A 27,822-nucleotide genomic window follows, 5' to 3' on the forward strand; every position below is an offset into this window, starting at 1 on the left:
GCCCGGCCACAGCCAGGCAGGCAGCCGTCCCCTCCTCCTTCTCCTCCTCCTCCACCCCCCCAAAAAAGTCTTGACCTTAGCAAAGTTAGTCATGCAGAATGTGCTGCGGATTTGAATGAGATTTGCATGTTGCAGCCAAGACCTCCCGAAGTAACGACCCTCCTCCTCCTCCTCCTCCTCGGAGTGTGTGAAGTGTTCCTTTTGTGTGAATTTACGGGGTGAGGCTTCAATGATCCCCCCACAAATTTGCATTTAAATAGCGACATCAAGCGATTCGCGTGCCACACACCAGTGGGCTCCCAGATGTCAAGCCGAAGTCAGTCAGATGGCCATTGCCCAGCTGTCCTTCTAAACATCATCATACCAGAGCATGCAGTGACCTTAAAGGGACAGAGCCCTGCCTGGGCTTTCAACCACCACCCAAGGCTCCTCTTTCTCCGCACCCCACCCCTTACAAGGGTGGCGGGGGAGGGGGGAAGCCGGGTGTGAGGGGGGGGAGGACACGTCCGATCTGGCCTTTCAACATGTTCCATTGTACAGCCCCCGTCTGTTAAAAGCCTGAGAAAAGGAATCGCAGAGTCTACCATAAATCATGTTTAAGATCTCAACCCTTCTCTCCCCCCCTTTCTGTGTTCTCTAACAACACACAGCATAATGACCCATAATCGCACACCTTACACGGATCCCACAGATTCAAATTGATAATTTGCCCGGCCTCGGAGTGCGCGCGTGTGTATACACGTATGCGCGTGTTTGTGTGCGCACGCGCTTATACACACTTACTTACACACGCGCGCACAATTGCACGCACACACGCACGCACATTTGCGCGCTCTCTCTCTCTCCTTTGGGATGATTCTCCCGAGACTATTATCGCAAACACTTCACTTATTATCTCCCTGCCACCACCCTGAATAAGAAAGAACTGTTACACCTCAGTGGTTCAAACCTTCCCAATTTTCCCACGTGTATTCCCTGTTTATTTTGCCTGGTGCTCAAGTTCCACGCTGCTTGTCGTACCCCCTCTACTCCCCCCCCCACTCCAATTTGGTGTGTTTATGCGCGCCTGAGTGCAAGTTTCCACTTTTGCCAAAGAAACTTTGGAGGGAGGAAAAGTTCAGAGAGAAGGAACGGTGCCATCAGCTTGCGGTCACGCCAACCACCATGCGCGCGCGCGCTCTCTCGTGTTTAATTTTCACCCTTCTGTCCATTCTTATTATTCGAACGAGTATTATTTTATTTCGGATGGCCAAGCGAAGAATCGAAGCCAACTTGCCAACACCCATATTTCATTTTTAGTGTTTTTCAGGCGCCATTGATTAAGGACGTGTTCGGTTCCACTCGGAGTAATTTATGCCCGGCTTCACCGAAACAAATCTCAGCAAACTCTTGTTTCTTCGCTTCTCGAAGAGCCGCACATTTGTAGTTCAGCTATTTGTTTAAACTTGGCAAGGCTCTCCCAGAACAATTTGGGTTGGGAGTGTGTGTGTGTTGCGGGAGAGACACTGGGGGTGCCAAGGGTCGACTAATTTCCCAGGTCGGTGGCTAGTATTTCGGGGCGCCGTGCGCGCCCCTCGGAGGTCCTGACTCCGGATTGTGCTGCTCTTACAGCAAGATTCGTAGGGTAAACGCGATTTGGGCGCGCGCCTGGGATGTGCCGAAGGCTTCCGCCAGCATAACTAACTGGGCATTGGTGGTGGGGTTTTTTGTTTTGGGTTTTTTGTTTTTTGTTTAGAGAGAAGCTTGCTCTAGAGACTCCTTGAAAGATCCTTCCCCTGCCAAGGCTGGCACTTTGGGGTCAGTGCAGAGGGATTTGGGCCAGGGGACCTAATTCCACAGCATCCAGCTCTGGCTCCAAGCCGCCCTGTCCTCTTTTTGCTACTGCAGCAGCAGCAGCAGCAGCGGCAGATCAGAGGTTGGCGGCGGCCCCTCTTTCCGGTGACCGTCCAGCTGAGAGGCAGGCGAGCCCAGGGACCTGGACCTGGAAGGAATTGGACCGCCCTCCTCGCCTGGACTTTGATTCCCTCCCGAATCTAATCCACCACCGTTTCCTTCTCCAAACAGATTCCAGGCACGCCAGCCCAAAAGGGCAAAGTTACAGCGGCGAGTGGCAGTGTAGGAATTGGAAATCTCTCTCTCTCTCTCTCTCTCTCTCTCTCTCTCTCTCTCTCTCTCTCTCTCTCTCTCTTTTTCACACACACACACGCCTGTGCAAAGCCACCTGCCAGGCTCTGGTGCAGAGTTCGCTTCTGGCTCCGGAGCGAGACTCCGGACAGGCACGTGTGAACGTCAGCACGGTCTTGGGAATGCCCCGCTTCGCCTTCCTAGCCCACCCATACAAAACCAGGCAAAATATGGTATTGAGCTTCCATTGGCTTCATTCAGGTTAGCATTCACACCTGCCAAGCGCAAGGCGGGTGCTATGTATACCAAACAAACACACAGCAAGTTGGGGGGGGGGGATCTTAACTAGCTCTGTTCAAACCGGCGTGGGGAGAGGAAACCACGTTTAAGCTTTTTCTTCGTAGTGTCTTAAGGAGGTGAGGCGGACAATAACGCGCTGGTTAACTGGAGCAAAACGTAAGTTTTGTAGCAACAAGGTTTTTTTCCCCTTCTCTCTCTCTCTCTCTCTCTCTCTCTCTCTCTCTCTCTCTCTCTCTCTCTCTCTCTCTCTCTCTCTTTTTCTGTGAACGAGCTGCTTTGATGATTTCCTTTCTCATCCCCGCCTACCTCCTTTTGGTTAGATTGCAAAGACTGGGGATAGTGCGGGGCGGGCGCGCTGAGAAAAGACCTTTTAACTCTATTATTAGGCGAGTTTCACGAAACACACATAGACCAAAATTTCCCTGAATAAAGAGATATAATTCTCTAAGTAAAGAAATTCTAGCGTCTCTTCGCCGCCCGGAGGTGGTGAAGTTTGACGAACAGCGCCTCCTTGGGTGGGGAGACGAGATTTTCAGCGCAAATAAGATTGAGATCGTCAGTCGAGGGGACAAAAAGTAGCATCTCTCTCGCTCTCTGGCTCTCTCCCTCCCTTTCTACATTCCACGGTCTTATTGGGCTTCATTTGCCCCTCTTTTGAGTGGCAGTGGCGAGAAACAGCTTTCTCCACTTGGGAGGCTGCTCTGAAGTTTCTTAGGCCTCTCGGATCCGCTGAGTATAAACGCGACGTTTCAAATTTAAGAGGAAGCGAGAGTTTTCTCTTCCCACCTTCACCCAACGAACTCCCTCCTAGCAGCGGTCCTTAGTTTGCAAGCAGGGCATCCGCCTTGGGAAACTAAACGCGGGTGAAATGGCACCGAGATGGTTAGCCTGGAACAACCTTCCCAAGTAGACAAAAAACGGGGAAAAGGCGGGAGGGTGCCGCTACTTGAGAGTAAAGAGGCTCTCGGAGCAGGAGGGCAGCTCTGGCAACCGGGGGGAAAGAGAGGGGAGGGGAAAACGGGGATTCCGGAGCGAAGGCAATAGTCAGTGTGGAAAGTAACCTCGGGAAGCGCGTTCAGCTGGAAGAAGAAACCAGGGGAACGTCCGTCACATTTGGGGCTTGGAAGAGTCTTCCTTTAGTTTAGAGGGACAGGACAGGACGCTTCCGTGTCTGGGAAAGGATTGGGGAGCGGAGCGGAGAATACAGACCAGAAGCATTGATTTAAACTAAGCAAACCTCACGGAGAGAGAGGGAGAAAACGCACGTCAAATTGGAAGAACGTTGTTTGCCCGGAAGACTTTCTCTTTGCGATGAATGAATGAAGGCTGTAGGGGAAAGGGGGGAAAAAGAGCAATCCAATATAGGGAGGGGAGAGAGGGCTGGCGGCGGCGGCGGCGTGGGGGATTGTTCCTGGAAGCAGGCAGGATCGGGCAAGGGAGGAAGTTTCGCAGCTTTTTAGGGGTCGAGAAAGCGCATCGTTTCCTAAAGACCTCCAGCGGTTCCAGGAAAAGCAAAGCCAGAGAGTTCGTCGGCATTTATTTAAATGGCCCTTTGTTGTCCTCTCCCTTTCCCTGCGCCGCCGGGCCTGTGTTTATTCGTAAACAAACAAAAGAAAAAACAAACAAAACGCCACCTCCCTTCCCTGCAAAGAAGTTTGCGAGCCGACCCGTCTTCATTATCCTACCATCAAAATCTCCACCGACTCCGACTGAACAAACAAGGATCGATCCGATCATTTCAGATATTATAATTGGCTTTAATTAAACACACTTCGTTCTAATTAACTCTGAAATTTTAGCATGCTTTGGGACGCTGGTGTCTGATTTGATATTGTCAGTCCAGATGTCCTAATAAAATTCAATCCTCCACTCAAGACTTCAATATTCACTAAGAACAAAATGCAAATTAAATGTAAAACCTAAAGTATCGCCAAAGGTATAATCAAGAAAGGTGTCTCCAAACTTCTCACTTTTTTTATTACGCAGTAGTTAGAAAATGCAGATTACAGCCTAACAAGACCTCGCCTGAATAATAGAGAGTTTAACTCTTTCCTGCTCTTTCCTGAGTCTAACCTCATGTGCTTGGGGAACCGGTGCACGCGCGCGCGCGCCCCCTTGTCCTGCCAAAGACCAGAGCTGGGTGGGACTCGGGGCACATTTCCTTCAAAAACACGGTGCGCTCTTGAAGGCGATTTCGCCTAATTTGGGAGCGGGGAGGGTGCGACACCTCCAGTTCCCAGATATTTCCAAGATTGCAGAGAGGATATAATGCTCCAGAGCCGAGTGGCACAATTTTTCGGCGACTTCCTTTTCCCTGTCGAGCGTAAAGGAAATGGAGCATTTGGATAGAGGATCCTCCAGCAGCAGTTCAACTGCGCTGAGAGACCTGGCCACGCTCAGATACTCCCAGGGCCAAGGAGACTCTCTAACGTGTCCCCCACCCCACCCCGCAATCTTGCAAAGCAGTGGAGAAACAAGGACCCTCCATTCTCTCGGGGCTTCTCTCTCTCTCTCTCCCTAGCCCACGATTGCGCATCCTTTTCAATAATTAAAGCCTTAAAAGCTGGTCTACCACCGAGCAAAGTTACATGACAGACTTCCCCGGACTAGCCTATTAAGAGAGGCTTTTTGATGGCTCCTGGACAGTTTAGCTGGGCGAGATGTCATTTGTTTGTTGCACTGGGAGTTTCGATCTAACCCAGGAAGAGAGAATCGGGATAACAATAATAAACACGGAATGCTGTTACTCTTAAAAAGAGCACGGTTTATAAGCAAGAACACTTGCTTATTTCCCTCCCGCCGCCCCCGCTTCGTACATTGTGCCATGTTAATAAAGTCACTTAAAGTTGTTGCTAATTTAACTTTGGCATAAAAAAAGGAGGAGGAAGAGGGAAGGGCATGCGTGCGAGTGTGTGTGTGTGTGTGTGTGTGTCGCACGCGGGTGATTTGCATTTTCTTTAGTATATTGAAATGAGGAGAGAACTGCTGGGCGGTTGGGCTGCCCAGAGCATAGCTAGGGGCCATGCAGAAATAAAAACAGAGAAAGAAAAGAAGAAAGAAAGAAACGGGCTCCTCTTCTAGACTATTAATAAGCAATTTGTCCCGCTGAAATTTACATTGCAAAGGGGGGGCGGAGGAGGAGGACGAGGGGGGGGGGGAGAAGAACTGGCCGTCCGCGCGCATTTGTGCTGCTTTCAGATGCGCCAGCGCTGTGCAAGCTGCCTTGGTGGATGAAAGGATGAACTGTCCCACACCGCCCCCTCCCCTCCCCCCAAAAAGTGATTTATGGCAGATATTTAAACTTTCCTTCCTTATAACTGTTAGGGGCAAGATTTCTCTTGCGCGCGTTTAGCATGGCTCTTGATTTGCTTATGCTTGATCAATCTCCTCTCTCCCTTTCAAGTGGGACACTTGGAATCCCCCCACCACCACCGCACTCTCCTTTGAAACGCACAAGTACACACTTCAGCGGTTAGCCGAAGGGTTAATTTTAACTCCGCTCTTCACCCTGAAAATTGCGGCTTGTTGTGTTTCAAAGCTTATTTCGGTCTGAGAAATAATCGCAGATTGTGTTGGGTAAACAACAAGTGCTGGGATTCATCCCCTCTTCCACACCCACACCCACACTCACCCACACACCCCACACTCTCTTCCTCGCAACCCAAATTTCCCTTTGGCTTTAAGGGCGGGGGAGGAGAAAAGGGGGAGATACTTTTTTTAAAAAGAAAAGAGTTTGTAAAGGTTGAATAGCGGGTGCAGTCTGCCACCTAGAGGACACTTTGCGTTTCCATGGCAAATCCCTGGCGTTTGCTCATATTAGATCCTTCTTTAGATCTTGATTGCTGTTTAAGTCACTTATCAAAATTACCCAGCTATTTCTCCGTGCCATTTTGCTTATGAAACATTGATTGCTTTGTTATTTGAACTTTTAAGAGCGCAGTATTAAAGAAAAAGAAAAGAAAGGCGCACAAAACAACTTCAACACTTTCCGCACAAGAAAATCGTTGCCATTTTTAGACATTAGATTAAAAGGTATGAAATGTAAAAATAATACAATTTGATTTGTTAGTCTAACTGCGATTTGAGAGTTGATGTCCCCAAAGGCCAGGCGAGCTTTTTCTCTTTATTTATTTTTATTAAAACATCAATCTACTGTGGAGCTGGGTGAACTCAGTTTCACCTAGAGAACATAAAATTCTCCATACCAAGGAAATAAGCACCTTTCATAAATCAACAGTATTCCTGACAGATCGATCAATTTTTGGTTGTTAATCCGAAAGGAGGAGTTTTAATTGCTTCCACCGTGTTTTTTCAGTTCAAGCACCTTTGGCGTTGCCAGACCCTTAAAAGTGCTTCACTCTGGCGCTATAATTTGGATGGAAAACAAAGTTACACCTTTCAAGCCAAATCACCTTCCCAACTCCCCCGAAACAACACGAGCAGCGCCAACATTCCTTTCCGGATCCCAACAGGGGTACCGAAACGACAACACAAAACAGAACTTTCTGACAACCTTCCAACAAACAGGGGCGCGGGCGCGCACGCAGGCACACACACACACACAGATATACACAAGCCCGCAAGTAATCCACCCGAAGTTACACGGAGGAGCACCCCACACGGTGCGTAAAAGGACAAAACCGCTGGCTGAGTGGCAAGAGGAGCTTCTGTCAAGCAGTGGCTTAGGACGCCTCTTGTCCTCAGACCCCTTTGATGCATGGAGCCAATTGCGGATCAAGTGAAATTGACAGCAACATCAGGCGCGCTGCCCTGCCTGATCAATCTGCCCCCTCGCCTAATTGGAGTCAGCGCAAGAGCAGCAAGGAAGCGAGAGTGGCTTTCTTTCTTTCCTTTCTCCCTCCTCCCTTGTGCCGAGTTACCAACCCAGCTGCACCATCCCCTCCATCCCTCGGGCAACTTTATCTCTTTCCAGAATCAGGACCACACACACACCTGAGACTGGAGGACCCCCTCGGAGAGAAAGGAAAGGGAGGAAGAGAAAGAGAAGTGAAGGGGGGAGGTGAGCAAGCAAGCAAGCGAGCGCAATGCTGGTAGTAATGGGACTCGCAAAACCCAATCGCTTACCTTTCACGGCTAATTAGGCAATAGACAGGTTTGTTTGGGTTCACAAAGGATGCTAGGAGTGTTTATTGTGGACGGAAAGCTAGACTTGAGGAGTGTGTGTGATCTGGGCTATTTAATACATTACTTACCCGACGACAATCTCAGGAAAGCTCTACGGGGCAAAGGGATGTGAGAGAGCGCAGCAGTGCGCAAGCGCCCCCCCCCCGTTTGAAACGGGAGGGAGGGGGGAGCGACAAGCGAATGGGACTTGGGGGAGGAGGAGGAGGAGGGAGGCTGGATGGAGGGGAGACCGGACTTGGGGGGAGGGGGGCAAAGCGAGCAACAGTCTTGAAGAAAGTTTGGTGGGAGAGAGAGCTTGTCCTGTTGGAAGGCGCAAACCAGCAGTCAGGCAGCGGGCGAAAGGGATGGGAAGAGGCAGGCAGAGCGCGGCTGCGTCCTCGGATGTGGGTCGCTCCCCTCGAGAGGCCACCTCGGGCAAAGGCGGGGAGTCGCACTTCGCAGAGGTGGCATCTCCAAGCCCTTGGCGGCTGGCCAGAGGGGGAAGAAGAGGCGGCGGCCGAGGAGCCCCGGAGGCTCTTTGCCAAGGGCGCCGCCGAGCCAAGCTGGGTTTAACACCTTTTCACCAAAGGGTCGTGCGCGCCCTGACAACCCGGGTGGCCAAAGGGTCGGGTTTTCCCTCTTGCTCTGCTTCTCCAGACAGGGTCCAGCTTCTCGGCCAGATCAGTGACTGCATGCAGCATGACTAGCTTTGGGGACCGGTGGGCGCGGGGTCCCCCTCTTTCCCTGGATGCGTGAATCTGGAGAAGGGGGCTTGGGACTGTGGCGTCGAAGCTGCTTTGGGAAGCCTCGGTGGGAAAGGGCGGCCACGACCTGGCCTTATTCTAGGCTCCTTTTAATTGAGGCGGGAGGAAGGGAGAGAAAAGCAGTCTTGTTTTAGCGAAAGTAACCGCAAAACCTTCACCCCGCGCTTTTCTCTTGACACCCAACTCCTCAGTCCAGAAGACGTCTCTCTCCCATGCCTCCTTCCTCCCCTCCTCTTCAGATGTTCACTAATACAACTCACGTTTCCTTCCCGTTTGGGTGCTTGTTTGTTTTGCGCCCAGGTTAATAATAATAATAGTTAGTAGTAGTAATTAATTTAACCATAAAAAACCAGGCACATCTTCCTCCCGCTTTCCCACGGCTTGGCCACTCACCCCGATCACTATGAGTGGAAACTTAACCTCGGGTTTTCTACACAAGTGGGAGACGGGTCCAAACACGGGAATCGCCCTGAAAGCGAGGAGGGCGAGCGCACACGCGTGCCAACGTGCCACCTTCCCGGGAGAAATAGTATGCGTGTCCCCAAACCACAGCAACATAAGAATACAACAGTTGGGATCGCGGCACGTTTCCCTTCACGCCTGCACCTGAAGACGCTCGGGCGCAGAGGGGGAAAGACCGTGCGATGAGCCCCCAAAGCGGGCTGCCTTCGGGTGCCCCCCTCCGTTTCCAGCTGTCAGGCGCTTTACGCTAGAGAGGCTGCTGGCGGCGCTGGTCTTTACTGCCCCGCGCCAGCAACTGGTGGGATCTGGCAACCTAGGCGTTTTTTTAAAAACAAACAAACACACAAACAGTGCCCATCCACGTAGGTCATCCTCTAAGGAGGGGGGGGGCAAGAAGGGGAGACAGTTCACGCCGGTAACAAAACGTTCCTCCCCCTAATCTAGCCAAATCGGGCGATAAGTGAAAGGTGAATAGCACTGCGCTCCGCAAAAACAGAGGAACCCGAGGTTACTATGCCAAGGCTGGGTTGGAGAGCGACCGTGGCTCTCTGGTCGATAACGCGTGCTTACTTGGAAGTAAGCCCCGCTGAGGTCAAGCGGAGTTACTTCCAGGTAAAGCAGGCTCTAAGAAGCTCTGTAGATCTGTGCCCCCCCCCCCGCTTAAATGGCTACTGTATTGTGTGCCACCACAGTGCGTTGGAACTGAATGCGCCGCCGCTGACAATTTCCACGCTTATTCTAAAGGCAGGAATCTTAAAAGACGGAAAGGCGCTTAGGGGAGAACCTCAATCAGTCAATGCGGGGTGGTGATTGTTTTAAACTTCTCAGCTAACGCGTAAAAGACCGAGGTGTAAAGGATATTTAAGACAGATCCACACACGAATGATAAGCAAGTAGTGTGATATAAGCCGCTCTGGGTCTTCAGAAGGCGCTAAGAAGTCACAACCCCAGGTGGGATTTAAACACACACACACAATTTTTTTTCCACATTTTGGGACAAATTCTACTGAAATACTTCGGTTTAAGCGGTCTGGATTGGGATGTATCATATTTCTCTTTTGCACCAGCTTCAGGAAGGAGCAGTACAGCCAGAATCTAAAAACAAAATGATTACTTAAAAAACACACCCAGCTAGTCATTAACAAATTATGGAAATTGACACCAAAGCACATTTTGTTACAAAGGGGAACACAAAGGTTCTATTACTTCATAAAGTAACAGATACACGAATTATATTGGGTTTTTTATTTTCTAGATCGTGGATGATGGGTACAAATCGATTTTTATTGTAGGAGAAGGTGAAGAGCTTAGACAGAGAATACAAAGTTGCCTGTTTCTCTCCTGAAAAAGAACTCAGTACATTTTAAAACAAAAAGGTGACCCTGGGGAAGCCCTCCTCCAAAACGCTCCGGCTGCTGAGATTTATTTTTTTTACAGGTATTCGAGAGGAATCTTTTTTTAATTAAAAAAAACCCCAAACCAGCTCAGAACCCTTACCCCAAGAATAAGACCCTGACATTTTGCCAATGTTTTAATGTCAGATTATTTTTTTAAAATCTATTTTTGTAGTTCAAGAATTTTAATTTTGTAAGGAAACTTAATTATAATTTCCCCCCTAAAGTAATGAATTGCTACATTAGTCTTAACTTTTCTCAGCAAGGGGACAGAAAAGAGGGGGGGGGGGAGAGATAGAAACTGAAAGTGACCATTAAAGGCTGCAGTCCTGAACTCATTTACTTGGGAATAAACCTCACTGAGTATAGTGGGACTTACTTCTGAGTAGACATGTATAGAATCACACTGTTTCAAAGGTATAGCAGAGGTAGTAGGAGTTCATCAGAAAGCAATAAAAAAACCCCCTACCCACCCCAGTATTAATAATTACATGGCTGAAGAGTCAGCTGATCTGAGAGACAGTGCAATTAATTTAACTTGGAGAGTGTGTTCGGGCAAGAGAGTCTGTCTTTGTGTACGTGTGAATTCTTCATGCTGAAGTGTGGGTGCCTGAGGGTGGGCCATTTAGGAGAAATGGGCATAGTTCCTAATATAACTTACATAACTCAAGCTTCATATTTGTTTTTCAGAATTATCCACCTCAGGCTGAGACAAAAAGAACCATCTCCACCTTTCCTTTATCTAAGAGGATACGCCAGCCTTTCTGACATGCAGTTCAACCCAAGCCACTGATTTTCAGAAGTTATAATGTGTTCAGTAGAACATCTAAGTAGGTGGGCAGAGGATTGGTAACAAAATTAAGAAAACTGATAAAATCATAAATTAGCATTAGTTACTGGGAAAAAGGAGGTACCACCAGTCTTGCAGTACACAGGAAGAAGCCTCATTGACTCACATTGTTTTATTCCTTATTAATAAGACTATTGTTTTGGAACAGTTTTCTCTTCATGACCACCTTACCATAATTTCTGCTCTGGTATATGTGAAATTTATATAATATGTGGTGTGCAGTTACGGAAACATTGAAGTTGAGGTTGTTTGAAACCTAGTACTACAGGACTGATATGTATTAGCTGAAAATATGGGGGTGATGAACACCCACATGCTCCTGGATTCTGTTTCTTTGTCACACTCTGATGTGACAAAGAAAGGAGACCTAGAGTAGGACCTTTTAGATAAAAAGGCGGGGTTGTGCTTACAATAGTGGACTCCATTTGGGTCTGTGTTATAATGCACCCAAGCTGCAGATAGAGTCAGCAAGACTGTAGAGAGGCGGCCAAATCTTGCTTCTTCCAAACATCCAGGTTAATCTGGAACAGGTTTAGCCACCTCTCCCTAGGGTGATTCTAATTAGACCTACCATGTGACAATAAAGGGGCATATGTCTTTCTATGACACTCATTGACTTTCCTTCTAAGGAGGGGAACCTATTAGACCCAGAGAGATGAGAGGAGAGGAACAGGTGCATTGAAATGGTAGGCATTCTCCTTCACCAGCCATTAAGACAGGTGAAAATTTGGTATAACAGGAAAAGGACCATTGCAGTCTGATTTCATCCTGTTCCAGTTTAGCTTGTTCTGCAAATAATAATAAGCAACAAAACAACAACAACAGCTGTAACAGAAACAATAACTTGCGATACACCTAAAATTTGCCAGGTTAATTAAAACCTGCGCACAGATTTACAATCTAATGTAGAGACAAGACACATTGTGGAGGGAAGTAAAGGGGTGAAATGATGTTTTTTTTAAAGGAGGGGTTCGAACGCAGAGCCAGAAGAAGAGAGCAGGATATAAGGCAGGAATTGCAGGGAGGTGGGAACAAAGGACATTATATGCAATGATATAAAGGTGAATTTTGATAGCCATGAGGCAGGAGGGAAGGAAGTTGATAGGCTCTAAAGAGCCAGGGCGGTAAAGTGGGAAATGATGATGTGAATGTATATAATTAAATGGAAAATAAACAACACACACACACACACACATTCGTGTGTGTGTGTGTGTGTGTGTGTGTGTGTGTGTGTAGACAAAGGACATTTGTGGGGAATAAAGAGGTCAGTCTTAGGTTTAAGGCTGATATCTGTAGGTAGGTCTAAGATCCTGAGAAGGAACAGAGAAAGAAAACAAAATAGTTACAGAAGAGCAAAACCAGTAAGACATTTGAAAATGTTCACAGGCGTCTTGATTTGAAATCAAGGAGAGAGTGAGAGGACACTGGTGATGAGAACAGTGAAACTGAGTAATGCAAACTGAGCCGCAAGTAGAATATATCAAATGAGCGGCAGCACACAGGAGAGAGAGGGAAGTTATTTAATAACAGATGTTGAAAGATGAAGTACAAGGTTGTAATAGTCAATGAGAATAAATGAGAGAATAGGCTAAAATGCTGGTAAAGCCTGCAGAAAGAAAATAATGAATTAAGGTCTATATTAAACAACTGAAAATAACAAGACCTGGAAGAGTGGATGAAGAGGAAAGGAAGAATTAGAAGAAGACACGATTCCGGCCTTGATAAGTCTACAAACACTAGCATGATCAAGAACAAGAAAAGGTGATGTTGCAGTAATAAGAAAACCAGAAGCTCAGTTTTAGTGGAGTTATATTTTAGATACAGTGGTACCTTGGGTTAAGAACTTAATTCGTTCTGGAGGTCCGTTCTTAACCTGAAACTGTTCTTAACCTGAGGTACCACTTTAGCTAATGGGGCCTCTTGCTGCTGCCGTACGATTTCTGTTCTCATCCTGAAGCAAAGTTCTTAACCCGAGGTACTATTTCTGGGTAAGCTGAGTCTGTAACCTGAAGTGTCTGATGAGAAGCAGAGCAGAGACTGGGGCAAGAGAAGAAGATAGTTCATGTAAAGAGTTGTAGGTCATTGGCATAAAGGTGGAATATTTTCTTTCTTAATTTTAATGGAGGCAGACAGGAGAAGTAAATGTTACCCAGTTAATTCCATGGATGATCCTATCTTCATAGTGACAAAGTTGTTATAAAAACCACAACAGTGCAATAGTCACCATTTTCGTCCCAGAAATGTGCCTCCAGTTTGGCATTTGGAAACTCTTGTCATGGTGAGAAAAGCAGGTGTAGGAACTTGGTTTTGCAGAAAGTTTGCACAATATCTGTTGAAATGGTCTTCTGATTCCTACTGGCTCATATGAACACTGCAATATACAATAGTAAATGATGGATTCCACTAAAGACTTTTGGCTACAAAATCATGCGAGATCAACCATTTTTTGTTGTCCAGTGCAGCAGTATTAGGATGTTCAGTTTTAGTGTTGCAAAGAATCAGACTAAGCTGTGGTAGTATCAGATTCAGTACCAGAGGAAGCCCCAGTGGTTCCTGCTAAATATCCCCCTCCACTCCAATAGTGGCTGTGGTTGGAAGTCTCCTCACTACAGCAGCAATAATATGAGTGTATGCCTTCTTAAGCCATGAAACCTTGGCCATATCTAATTCAAGGATCCATCTCCATGCCCTTAGTCAGATATTAATTAATTCCAGGAAAGTTTACACTGGGCATCCTCCATCAAACATCTTCCTCTGGTAATTAGATTAAGTCTAAATTTACATTTCCTGCAAAATGCCCATGAGGGACAAAAGAACATAAGACAAGCTTGCTGGATCAGACCAATGGGTCATCAAGTCCCTGTGTCCTGTTGTCACAGTGGCCACCCAGATGCCTGTGGAAAGCTTGTAAGCAGGACATGAGCACAACAAGGCTCTGCATACCTGCAATTCCCAGCAATGCAGCACTGTGCATCTGACAGGCATTGTAGCCATTGAGAACCTTGTCCTCCATGAATTTGTTTTTCTAAAAAATTATTTATTAACAAAAAAGGGCAAACATAATAAAGAAAAGAAACAACGAATCAAAAATTTAATCCATAAAGTCTTAATATTTGTATGAGAAATAAAATCATTCCATGATAACTGGGCAATTCTTGCGAACTTCATCCAAGTAAGCAAGGCAGTATTGTCATTGTTAAACCAACAGTGTCCATTGCAATAATGTCTGTGGTGTGTAGTCATCTTCAGTAAAGACCCCCAGAACAGAACTGCAGTGAACAGATATTTAAAATATGGGTCCATAACAATATACTCAAGTACCTTATGCAATATGTTCAATAACAGTTTAACATCAGATGTATAATGCCTTTAACAATTTGTTGGTGGTGGCACGGGTGGTGGAGAAACAGCTTACAGAATACAGTGATTGACCTAACCTGACAGAACCAAATATGTATAGAGGGGCAAGAGACAATTTTAGCCTCTGTCAGTCATCATTGACAACAGTGAGCTAGATGGATCAATTGCCCGACTGTGGAAGTTTCCTGTGCACACTGCAGTTTCCTGTGTAAACTGACTGGCCAGTGACTCTACAGGGTTCAGGCAGGGATTTTTCCTAGCCCTACCAGGAGGTGCTAAAGAGTGAACCTGAAGACTTCTGCAGGTAAAAGCATGAGCTATGGTCATTCTTTCCTCTGAGCTACTCCTCTGTCCTTTTGGATGGGATAGCAAAACAACCTCCCAGATCTTCCTGACTCAGCCAAGAGTCCTATGGCTGATGCTTTGCAAGGGTTTGGTGACGCTTCCAGGTGAATGTGCCAAATAAATAGTGGAGAAAAATGATAGGGAGCACTTGGATGTCTCTGACTGCTACTCTAGCCATTTATCCTCCCCAACTAAGGGAGATAATCATATAAAATAAATCTGAGTTGGTCCTACTTCAAAACTGAAGAGCAAAACAGAAGCCACATTGTTGTTCATCTAGTTCCTTCCTGCCCGAAAGCCACTTCCCTAATGAGTTACTTCTGAAATGGGAGGGAGATGAGTTCACCAGCATCCTTTTGGGATAAACCTAGCCATACACCCTCACAGCTTCTGCATATTAATTAGTTGGCTTGGCAGCTTAAATAAGGTAGAGAGGTATGGGGTCTTTTTCTCTGTAGCACATATATTTAGTTCCAGCTCTCATGGAACCAACATCTCAGAGCCCATGAAGTGCTTCCACTGAATGTTTCAGCAACAGAAATGATTACAATCATCATTATTTTTAAGAGCAAATAAGAACATTTCATACTATGATCAGAGTTTGTAGAAACATTGTGTGGAATATAGGATTCCACTAATGGATAAGATACTGGGAAGAAGCGGGCAAAATTTATTTATTTCCATAGGAATTTAGTTGTTTGTCTGGCACAACTAAAATCCTCAAACGCTTTAAATCATGAAGGTTTTGTTTGAACTTCATTGGCTTCTCTTCTTCTTGCCCCTATGAAACAAGCTTTGGGAACTCTGTACATTTAGGAGTAAACACAGATTCTTATTTCTTCCCTTCATGTTCCTTACTTTCAGCCTTCCTCCCTTTCTTGTTAAAAATCAGTCAGGTTTTTTAAATACTCTTTTTAAAGACAGCCTTAATAAAGATGTAGAAAAGGCAGCATGACCAAAGCCATTGCAAAACATTTGCTCATATATGCAACCGTTGCTAGAGTTGAAAGGCATTGTGATAAGGTTATTGAGCCCCAGTGTGTGGTTTTCTTTGTATGGCCCTGATCCAAAGAAACACAACTGCTCCAAAAGAGTCACTTGTATTGCCACCAATCAGAGCTAGAGATGCAAAACGTCTCTAGATAGAGACAGAGATGGGAGCAGTTGAATTGTATTCTATGGAGACCTAATGTAGCATAGCAGCCTAAGAGACTGAGAACCAGTCACCATTAAGTCACTAGATTGCCCAAGTAAACCACTGCTTCTCAGTTTCAGCCCCCCCCCTGCAAAATTATCATACGGAAGTGCTTTGAACACTTCAAAGCATGTTGTTATTGTTGACAGCATCCCTTGATACCTATGTCAAGTGTACACTGCGATTTATTGAATGTGGTTCTCCTCTCCCCAATCTATTGATTGTGGTGCACACCCTTAACTTTCTTTCTTTTTTTGTCTGTAGTGGTAGGCTTTGTACATACCATACCTTTACAGAACATTAAAAGCACATTCTTTCCCTCAAATAATTATGGGTTCTGCAGTTTACCTCTCACAAGCAACACCCAGCAGTTCTCAGCAACACTTAACCAACTATAGCATTCATAATTCTTTGAAGGAAAGAATATACTTTAAAGGTATAGCACAGAGCTTTCCAAACTTTTCATATTGGTGGCACACTTTTTAGACAGGCATTATTTCATGACACAATAACTAAGTTTTACTAGCAAACAGGAAGTTAAACTAACCTCTTTCCTGCCCCGGGAGGAGCGTTCGTGCGACACACCTATACACTGCAGCCAACACATTAACGTGTCGTGACACAGTTTGGAAAGCTCTGCTGTAGTGTGTACAGAGTGTTTTTCTCTCATTCTTGAATCAGCATGGCAACTAGTAACATATCTGAGGCTATCTGCAAAAATGATGGTTAAAGTATGTGTCTGTGTGTATGGGGGAGGGGGGAAATCAAATTAAAAAGCTATATTGTCCACAGACTTTACTTTGTTTTCTACCTTTTATTGAGATCATTCATAAACTAGACTAGTCTAAAACAAGTAACTTGTGAAAACAAATTGAGATGAAGGAGCAGGGCTTATTGGGTGAGGAGCTGAGCTAAATCTGAACCCAGAACTTTTCCCCCCGCCCCAGTCGTGAAACATGTAAAGAGACCAAGACAGCATACGCAAAGTGTCTGCCTTTCCCTCTCCACCGGCCGTTGGTATTACTCCCACCCCTCAACTCCAATTTGGGTTAAGGACTTCCAGGTCAGAGAGCATGAGCTCAGTCACTTTCTTATTTCAGAAATTAAGCTCTGCTTGGCGGTTCTGCTTCCAAGTGGGCTTCAGCCTTGACATTCCTCATTGTACAAATATGACACCATCAGGTTAAATTCACATGTGTTAGCACTTCTGTCTACGCAGCAAATACAGCCGGCATAGGGGAAGTCAATGGGGTAACCTGTCCATTCCTTTTTCGTCGCTTTCGTATGCCTCACCCTCTATCAGCAGTTTTCTGTCTTTGTGCTTTAATCTTATTCTTCCTTCTACCTTGCAGTGTGTCAGAACGGCTTCATTCAGTGCTGAGATGGAAAAAACTGCATACTCCAACTCTGCAGGGATACTACAGAACTGAACAGTCAAGTTTCCCCCTGGTACCAGCATCTTACCTTTGCAGTTTTTGCTCTTCCACCAGCCCTGAAGCAACTTGTCTGCTCCCAAATTGGAGTCTTCCTTATGGCAGCACAGATACTTGATACTCCTTTACTGGTAAGGCAGGCTGTAAATGTATTGTGAAGTGCAATTAAGTGCATAACGGTGGCCAAATACAGTTGCTCTCCTCATTCACCTGTGCGTTATTTTTCTTGCAGAGAATTATTACTTTTGTTTACATTTCATAGTGTTTCGTTTTTAATGGCTGCGAGACAATACAGGATCTGTGCCATTTTGAACAGCTCTTTATCCCTGATTTAGAACTGGAATCACTATATTATTTTGAATAGCACGTTAAGATTTTGCAAAAGTGAACAGAGAAACAAACCCTGTCCATAGGCTTACAATCTCATACAAGTCGAAGTGTGGAGAAGATGAAAGGGTTAGAAGGCAGACTACCCAAAGCCCTTTTAGATACACTATGATTAACACCACAAAATATCTTCCTAAGTTTCCCTAATTTTAATTGTTCACTAAATGCTTCCTTCTGTTTTGGGGTATACCTTTACAGATTCTTCTTCAGTGGTGGATGGGAAGTGAGTAAAGAATCATGACAGAAAAGGTCATACTCTCAAAACCAAGAAAAATAAAAGTAATGTCATCTCCTCTAGTGTTGAAGGTTAAATATTTTAGTGAAAAGTGTCAGGGATATAAGAGGACATTGACTGAAACAGTGGCCTGCTTTCCTTAAGTAACTGTCTTTGTGCCACAGTCTTGAATCCCCCAGCTTAAAGCCCTATTGGAAATGAGGTCACAGGGTGAGAGGTCAAGTATCAGGTGACCATGAGTTCAAGTTAAAATGTGGCAGCAGTGCTCACCAGGGACAGAGAAAGCCAAAAATCACACACACACACAAACTTCACCAGCAGACATAGAGTTCTGTCAGGCATAACAAAAAATAAAGATCTGATCTCTTTGTGTATCAAAAATTAAAATGAGTATGGGAAATACTGTAAATGTTTGCTCTAGGCTTGTTTGCTAGTGGGGTAGTTTTATGGTCTGCTTCTAGAGACAGCTCAGATGATGAAAGAAAATTAATGTATTGCGTTCAAATATTACTAGCAGAATATGCTCACTCTGTCAGAATTATCTGGAAATTTCAAGAGAAACTGCAATGTGATAGAAACTTTTTTGTTAACTTTAGAATGCTAAATTTTAAACATTGATCTCTATGTTATTTACAAAAGCCTTACAGCCTGTCCAGTATTATTATTATTACAGTATTATTTACTCACAACTGAGTTGTGCTATATTCCACAGAGCGTATTCCCAATGGTGCATTGGTTTGCTTGTTGTATTTGTTGTACTATTAATATTACACACCTATCACTAGCAGATCCCAGGGTGGATTTCAGCAAATTAAAATCAGAATTAAAAACATTTAAAATGGATTACAGTCACAGGAAGCGGGTGAGTTCTGAAAACACACATCTCAGGTGTCAAAGGCCTAGGGTAAAAGGGGCATTTTCAGTATCGCCAAAAGTTATCGTGTGAATTTGCCAGACACACACCTGCGTGGAGGGAATTCCACAATTCCTTTTCTGGAGGCTGTACGGATGTGTATAGATGCTAGGGGAGGATATATTTATTAGATATTATCCTTCCTTCCTCATGTTTGTGAGTTCAGCAGAGTGCATTCCTTTGCAGCTTAGAAGGGAAGCTTAGATAGGCTAGTTTTAGTCTTTTAGTTTAAGTCATTCAGGATGTTTTAAGGCAGACTGGATTCTCCTGGTATTTCCCCCCTGAAAACAAGAACCACATAAACAATCTTGTAAATGGTAAAAATGACGTTTACTCACTCAGAATACTTGTTGAAGAGTAACAGACGCAGCAGCTTTGTTCAGGCAGGCTTAAAATGGTAATCCAGTTATGACGACATACTTTAGTCCAGTTTAAAATGGAGTCTGACCTGTGCTTCAGACTCGGCATATGTTCTCACGTTGCTGGAACAAGGTGAGAACAGGGCACAATGGCTCTCAGAGTTCTCTCTAGCAAACTTACAGGAAAACTCTTTGAGCTTCAGCCCCTATCATGTGCCTGTCTAGCAAACATACAGCATTGGTTTGACTGCATTGTAAATATCCCACAGAGGCACTACCCCACAACTTCTGAGAGAGGTGGAACTACTAAGAGGGCCTCCAATGCAAATCTTAACACTAAGCAGGCTCTCTAGGGAGGCGGTGGCCTTTGCAACTATCTGGGGCCTAAGTCTTTTGGGGCGTTAAACGGTAGCATGAGCACCTTAAATTGGGCCCAGAAACATACAGGCATCTGGTGCAGCTGCCTTAAAATGGGTTATGTGAATTCTAAAGGCAACCCTAGCTAGCAATCTGGCCAACTGCAGTTTAGACCAGTTCAAGTTCTGAGTCAAGGTTAGCCTCGTGTACCCAGGATTGCAATAATCCAATCTGGAAGTTTAACAAGAGCGTGGAACACCATGGCGTAAGTCATCTCTGCCTAAAAGGAATCATAGCTGGTGAACCAGCCATAGCTGGAAATAGGCACTCTTAACTACCAAGGCCTCCTGAACCCCTGCTCCTTTCAGGGGAATGTAACCGCTATCCAGAAAACACTCTCTTCTCACCTCCTGGATTTGATAACTTGGAACACATAACACACCTGTCTTTTCAGGATTCAATTTCTTGGCCCACATCCAGCCCATCAGTGCCTCCAAACACTTGCCTAACACCTCAGCTGCCTCCTCTCCTGATCCATATTGTGAATGGAAGGAGATGTCTGGATTCAGCCCAGTGTCATTGTGGTACCAGTTCTGCAAGGAACAATGCACATTGATGAGAAGAGAAACTCATGGGGCTAGCAGTCCTTTTCACTTGTTGAAACAGTAAAAATAACTCCTCTGGCACCAGAAAGAGATACAGCAGGTGAATTAAATGTTACTTTAAAAAGCACCAACTATTACTTATTTTCAGTTTTTTACATTTGCATTTCAGTCATTCTCCGTTGAGTACATGGAATCACCTAGTTTTTCCTCCTCAAAACAGTCTTATAAAATCGGTGAGTGAGTATAACTTTCTCTGCTGCCATTCTGCCTAAAATAGCACTCAAAGCAGCTTACATAACTATTAAAATATAAATGATAATCGCTTACTTCCCCCCCAAAACTGTACAAAAATAAAGCATAAGGTAACAGTATAACACATCAGAAAAAAATTAACAGATAAAAACTATTATGGGCGTAGCCAGGATTTTTGCTGGGGGGCAGGTCTTTTGTTAGGGGGCAGAACCTCAGCTAGCTATGTATTTTTTATTGATTTTTATTGATTGGGGGGGCAGCTGCCCTTCCCTGCCCCCCCCCTGGCTGCGCCCATGAAGACTACAATGCTGAATGTACTTATATATATACATGTAAAACTGATACAACCATGCACAGGATTGCTGTATCAAATAACAACAGGCAAAACAATCCTGACCCAGGATCTGAGAAGGTTGGCAAAATAAAATATGTTTAATCCTGTGCTTGAAGCTTCATAACATGGTGGCCTCCCTGGTATCGCTGCAGACAAAACTTCAAGAGCTGCGGCAACCCTTTGGAGGGTATGACCTCACTCCAAATGATCAAGCCCAGGGGAATCCAATTTATAAATCTCTAAAAAGAGGGGGGAGTTATGCAGGAAAAGCACCCCCTAAGGGTGGAACTGCACAGTATATATAGTACAGGGACATTTACCAAATACTGTGACAATACTTAGTTTGAAGTGGATGTCCAAAGTGGGGATATCTTTTCCCCAGTGGTGATAAAAAGCCACTTAGGGAATAGTTTTCGTTGGGGGAAAATGGAAGAAAGTGGAAGTCTTATATGCCTGTCTTCAACTTCAGATTGCAAACTCTGTGGCTGCACTGCATGTGACATACACTCCACCCCGCCAAGAACTGCATATATGTCATTTGGCCTCCTCAAACCCCTTAGGGATTCATAGGTCACAACAAGTACATTGGCTCATGTTTGGAAGCGAACCGGCAACCAGAGTAGCTGAGCAAGAATCAGTATAATATGATTCCAGTGCCTTGCTCCATCCGGAAGGTGGGTGGTGGCATTGTATTCCAGCTATACTGGCGTGGTTAAGAACAGAACCTGTATAATGCCATCAGTGTGTGATTTTGCTTAAGTGTTTCATGTGAATATCAAATGCTATGGATGGACCTTTACAGAATAGGTTAATTGCTTCTGGGAAAGGGCCACAGCTCAGGGGCAGAGCCTCTGCTTTGCATGCAAAAGATCCCAGGTTCAAATCTCTACGTAGAGCTGGAACTGCCTCCTTTCTGAAAGCTGGAGAGATGCTGCCATATAGTGCAGGCAATACTGAGCGAGGCAGCTTCTTACCGGTATGTAGCAAAACAGAAATTTCCCAACAATGCTGAAAAAGCCCTGTCATTTGGGAATAGAAATAAAGCAGTGATTCCAGTTATCAAGGGCTAACTTCTCCTGACAGTTCCTAAACAAAACTGAAGTAGGTTCATCACAACCCCTGAGCTGTGTCCAGGTTGAAATGGATCGAGGAAGTTAGCCTTTTCTAGAATTGCATATCACTGATGCTCAGCCATATAGTACTAACAGATACCTCTGAAAGCCACAGGTTCAGTTTTCCATAAAACTGCCTTTCTCTCCTGTCACAGTAATGTGCTCATCTGTGGCTTTGCATTGTACTGCATTGTGCTACTTCAATGAAGGGAGCAGCACTGGTATGATATCCTGGGTCAGTACACTGTAACGTACTACAGATGCAACCTTGGTTTAGTAACACAACATTTTTCTCCTAAGAATTGAAGCACATATAACATCTTTAAAGAGGGATGGAAGGGGTGAAAGGCAGTTCCCCAAGTCCTTCTCAGAGAAGTAGAGATTATTTTGTATGTGCTAGAAGTGTTCGGTCGCAGCCTTAAAGACATTTAGTAGGACGTACATTTTCTTGATCTCAGTAACTGATTGCTGCAATGCAATTCTGCAGTGATACAAATTTATTGCAAATTATTATTACAAGAAGAGTAAGCTTTAATTTTCTTTAGTGTACGTGCAATATCGGAAGAAAACATAAAGTGTACACTTCCTTAAACTCTTGCCCTGCCTATACATGGGGCTGCTTAAATTCACATGTATAAAATGACTATAGCACAATTCTCACTGTTGACCAGAAAAGATTAATGCCTCTTAACTATCTGCCCTATACTCAAATGCTCCCTTGGCACAGGTCTTTCTGAAATGAATGGTGCTTGCTTGGGTGAAGCAGTTTAAGGACCAAGCCTCTATATTTCCATCAGTGCAGGAGCAAGAAGTTTTTCTGGAGACTCGTCACTTCCAAAGAACATTCCAGCTAATGGTGGTTTTGCCCACAATGCTGTGTTTCTTTTGTATCCCAAACCACAGATTGATAGGTAGCCATTATAGCTGGAATTCCTTGAAGCTGTAATGAGAGGGCTGTAATTTCACGGCTGTGAGGCCATAAGCTATGAAATATGACCTTTATACAGTGTGAGAAAGAAAACCCAGCACTGTTTTTATATTGTTCTAGTAGGAATCTACTATGAAGAAACCCTCAAATTTCTCACACAATTGGTCTTAGGATGCTTTTGCACTTCACCAGCGACCCATGGGTCAAACTGACCTTTGCCACAGTCTACACCAGAGCACTGAAGTTAAGTCACTGAAGCACATACCATTTCCCAGACGCTTCTAGGGTGAGCAGAAGCAAAGGAGAGCAGGGCTCTGCTATCTTTAGCACTCGTGTAAGTGCAGGTGTAAACCTTCCTCACCCTTGGATGGCAAACTGTGCCTGCCAAACTTATGCACTCTTTCTGGCCTGTATTCTTCTGCAACTGGTCATCCAAGCTACTTCCATCTGTGCCACCGACCTAGTGTATGTTTCATCTGCTCCCAATCCAAGCCAGTAATGAATCAGCTCTGTAGGTGGAGCAAGATGGGATGATAACAGTGCAATTCTGTATGTCTGCTCAGAAGCTCAGACTCATTTAATTCAACGGACTTTTCTGCCAGGGAAGTGGGTGTGAAGATTGTAACACATTTCAAGTGTTCACTTACATTGTCTCAGTGATATTTGCAGTAACCTTGCTCAGGTGGTCTTTATTATGCCCATTTTGCAGGCTAGGGCTTATAAAATAGTGGCTTTCTAGCTCTGCCCACTGAGTTCATGACTGAGAGCAGAGGTTTGAACTGTGCACATCCCAGCTCATAGATTAGACTTGTAAGATATGGGCTTCATGTTCAAGACAGCCCAGCTCCTGCCTGTTCAGAACTTTGAGGGGAACTGTCCATACCAAGAGAGGAAGGGCTGCTTTTCTGCCCTGCTCCTTATCTCTAGTTCTGTTTCTCCTCTCACAGCTGACGTTGGTACAGGGGAAACGCAGGATCCCCCTCCTTCCTCAGTCAGCCTTACATGGTAAGCTGCCATGAGTGGATTTGTGGAGAAGAGATAGGACTGCTAGTTATTTGAATGACTTGCCATCTACCCCTGGACCCACGTAGGCAACTCTGTTAATGGAGAAAGATGGAGAAATAACACTTGTAGTACAATCCTCTACATGTCTGTGCAGAAGAAAGAGGCACTGGCTTGTATGCAATGGAGTGCTAAGTAAATGCTCCAGCAGCTCATGAGTTTCCATTAGTGCTATGGGGCTTTGCTCCCTGTCCTCCCCCTAGGTAAAAATAAAGGAGACCCCTGACCATTAGGTACAGTCGTGGCCGACTCTGGGGTTGCGGCGCTCATCTCGCTTTATTGGCCGAGGGAGCTGGCATACAGCTTCCGGGTCATGTGGCCAGCATGACTAAGCCACTTCTGGTGAACCAGAGCAGCACACGGAAACGCCGTTTACCTTCCCGTCGGAGTGGTACCTATTTATCTACTTGCACTTTGACATGCTTTCGAACTGCTAGGTTGGCAGGAGCAGGGACCGGGCAATGGGAGCTGACCCCATTGCGGGGATTCGAACCGCCGACCTTCTGATAGGCAAATCCTAGGTTCTGTGGTTTAACCCACAGCGCCACCCGCATCCCATCCTCCCCCTACATGCCCCCTAAATCTGTCCTGGGTTTCCCCATACGCTCTGGAGCAGATTTGAGGAGGGACACAACAGGGGATGCACACGAGGAGAGGAGAGGGTGCAAAGTCCTGTAGCACGTGGAAATCTTTGTGCCAATGAGAAGCTTACTTAGTGTTGCATTGGGTACACCTTGGGCCAGTCGTTCACTCTCAGCCTAACCCACCTCATAGGGTTGTTGTGAGGATAAAATGGGGAGGAGGAGAACAATATACGCCACCTTGAGCTTCTTGGAGGAATAGTGGGATTTAAATGCAATAATTATAAATAAAGCAAATAAGTAATCGAGTTCCATGTGGCTTTTCCCTTGGTATAGAATTTCAGCCTTTGAATTTATGTAGCACATTCAAAGTATTCACAGCACTCAACATACAACAGCCTTGCGAGGGAGGTAACTTACCAGCACTTCAACAAACATCTGAATTCACCATAAGAATCTTTAGCTTGCTCTCTTCAGAAACTGATACTTAAAGTTATATTACAGATTATTAGAACCGAAAGAGCTCTATTTAAATAGAACCATTTCTTCACCACTTCCTGAGCTGTTAAGCATTACGACATAGTCATGTTACACATGTTCAATATAATTGTAAAGTTGGTGTATTATAGTTCCATATACAGTATATATAACCCCTGGAAGAATAATCAGAAAGCAGGTTAAGACAGAATACAATTTATTAGTACCTGCTTTTTCCTGTAAAGACTATACTGGTGGCAATAATAATGACTTATGTGACTTGGCTAAGCTGAATATTATTAGACAAGCAGAATATTATTATAAAGGAAATTATCTGCACTTTATTATGTCCTGTTTTATTCACTTCTGCAAAACAGAACATTTTGGCAAGAGTGGAATTGTCTGGCTTGGGCCATTTAGGGTCTAATCATATATATTTTTATATCTGTAGCACTTTAAACTGTTCCTGTTGCAGTAGTTAAAATACAGAAATGTTTATTAACTTTTAAAATGAGAAAATTCTGAATGAAATTATTGTTTCGCCTCTTCGATTAAAGGAAAATTGTTTTGGATGATCTTATCAGGCTTTGTCGGCCTGCCATCTACTGGCTGGACTTTTGTAAGTTTTCCAAAAGGACTGAAAAAGCTTCCTAATTGGAAACATATGCACAAGTTTTTAAAAACTTGCTTTCTAGAGTTGACAAAGCCATGGCTATGAAGAATGCATAGCAACCACAGAATGCATGGACATGATAGGAAATGTTAGGGGAACCAAATAGACAATAGATGACCAAAGGGATAAGTTTGGGTATCTTGCTGGTTGTCTAATACCATGTTTGTTTTTCCTCTCCCCTTTTAGTTAATCTTAATAGCTGAGAGCTACGTTTTACTATTTTTAAACCACTGAGTGAAGCTTAATGAATGCTACCTCTTCAGATCTAAAATCCCAACAGTTGTTAATTAGTCATGGTTGACCTACAGTGGTGACAGACCGTACCAAAAATACTAGGTGTAGGAAAGGAAATAGTTACAGCTTCCACTTCTAAATGGATCAGTACATAATTTCCCTTTAGTGATTCATAGGTTTACTACTAAGGGAATGACAATTTTCTTATGTCGCCATTTATGTTTTGTAGACTCATCGAGTTGGAAGGGACTTTGGAGATCATCTAGCTAAACCCGCTGCTGAATGCTGGTCTGGGATGAAGGATGCTGCTACAGCATCCCTGACAGATGGTTGTCAACGCCCTGCAACAAATAAGAACTCACCACCTCTCCATTCAACAACTGAACAGTTATTCTTGTTAAGAAGTTTCTATGGACCCTGGGCCCTAAATAGTGGTGGTTGTGACTATGGTGTCTATAGAAAGCATGACAATTTTTAGCTGGGTCAAACCAATAACCTTTATTCAGTTCCATTTCAGTTACTGAAAAGAGAACTTGATTGTGGAAAATGGGTCAAATCTAGTTATTTCATTGGCAATCAAAATGCAGGAAGATGAAAATATTCTTTACTGTGATCCACTGATGTCTCTTCATTCAGTGTTTTTATGTGCACATTTTAAACTAAAAAGGTTTCAGCTCCATTCTCCCTCTCCAAGGGGAATGTATTAAGTAGATTAAAGAAACAGACAGCTCAACACAAGTACAAGTTTATTTAAAGATTTGTCACTGGTGCAGTGTTTGTTCTTCCTTCAATATATATTCTAATATATATGTATGGCAACCCAGCAGTCCCGCACTGCAGTCAGCTTGCCATTTCGCATGTTCAGAGCAAAGTCACCTATTCATTGGATAATAAACCTAATCTACCTTGCAGCTGATGGGTTCTCCATCATGCAGATGAACTGCCCCAGCTCTATTCAGCAGAAAGCACAGGAGGGCTTACTTTGCTATAAATAAATTGTGTGACTATGTTAAGTAGCTAGTTCAAACTGTGGCACAGACCCAAAGATCACTTGAGTTGCAGAAGGGGAAAGGAGTTGTCACCAAGAGAAGAGTCATCTTACTGTGTTGTGAATGGAAAGTATAGCTGACCAAATTCTTTTCTAAGAGCTGATGCCCACAAGTCTCTTCAACGCTGTGTTTCAGTAATTTGTAAGTGATACCGAGATGCTTTGTCCCCAAATCCTTTGATTCGCATAAGTGGAACTGTTGGTTCCCTAATTCTGGGACAAGCTGCAGTTCTGGTATTAGGCATAGCATGTACAGTGCAACCTAGATCATTTGGCAGTACACTGTGGGCTTCACACAAATACCCGCAGTATTATAAGTCACGCAAATACAGAAAAAGACTCAAACAATGCACAGCTTGTCTGACAACCATGCCTATCATATGAAGCAGAAAAAGTGCGGCCTTATCTGCAGTTGGCTTATGAATACTAGTCTGTTTCTTACCCCGGAGATCTCTCTGGGGATGTAATAAAAGCCTCCCTGGAAGGCATGCTTAAATCCTAGTTTGCACTGGAAGCCTACAACTAGCTTACTCACACAAGACTTTAATACATATTATTAACAATATCTTAAATATGACACTCTAATACTTCAGATAGTCATACAAAGGCAAGAGAGAGCAATATTGGTAAAAATTCACAATCTGTCTCCCTCTCCACACTTTCCTGCTTCATTTGAATCTAAACCATAATACACATAAAGTTTTGTGTACTCTGATCTTTTTTTGACATATGGTAAAAAGACCCAACATAACATTTCTTCAAGGAACACTCGACTAGTAATAGATTTTACTATCATGATCTGATTTGAATAGTTAGGCTGCACTCAAGATACAGTAGCCACACAATCTGTTGGCGAAACTTGGGAACCTGGGACATTCTGTGCTACTCAGTGCCCCAATTCCCTTCCATCCATT

At 44.5% G+C, this 27,822-nt stretch overlaps 1 protein-coding gene and 1 long non-coding RNA gene across 3 annotated transcripts in view; one reads left to right on the forward strand and one right to left on the reverse strand.

Moving 5' to 3' along the window:
- The window catches only part of EBF3 (EBF transcription factor 3), a gene marked incomplete at its 3' end in the record, with an annotated part of 188,670 nt that extends 171,184 nt beyond the window's left edge, over window positions 1-17,486 (reverse strand). The window contains exon 1 of one of the 2 annotated variants that reach the window (XM_081192957.1): window positions 17,383-17,486. Of the gene's footprint in view, window positions 1-7,509; window positions 7,618-17,382 lie in introns of those variants that run through there. The other variant, XM_081192968.1, reaches the window with a different exon arrangement.
- LOC308586459 lies at window positions 1,798-26,482 on the forward strand. Its single transcript, XR_014007887.1, has 4 exons — window positions 1,798-2,580; window positions 10,859-10,998; window positions 17,271-17,482; window positions 26,090-26,482. It is a non-coding gene; the product is annotated as an uncharacterized lncRNA (long non-coding RNA).
- Window positions 26,483-27,822: the final 1,340 nt, after the last annotated feature.

Source organism: Podarcis bocagei (genome assembly GCF_964188305.1).
Source record: "Podarcis bocagei genome assembly, chromosome: 4".
Classification (NCBI taxonomy): Eukaryota; Metazoa; Chordata; class Lepidosauria; order Squamata; family Lacertidae; genus Podarcis; species Podarcis bocagei.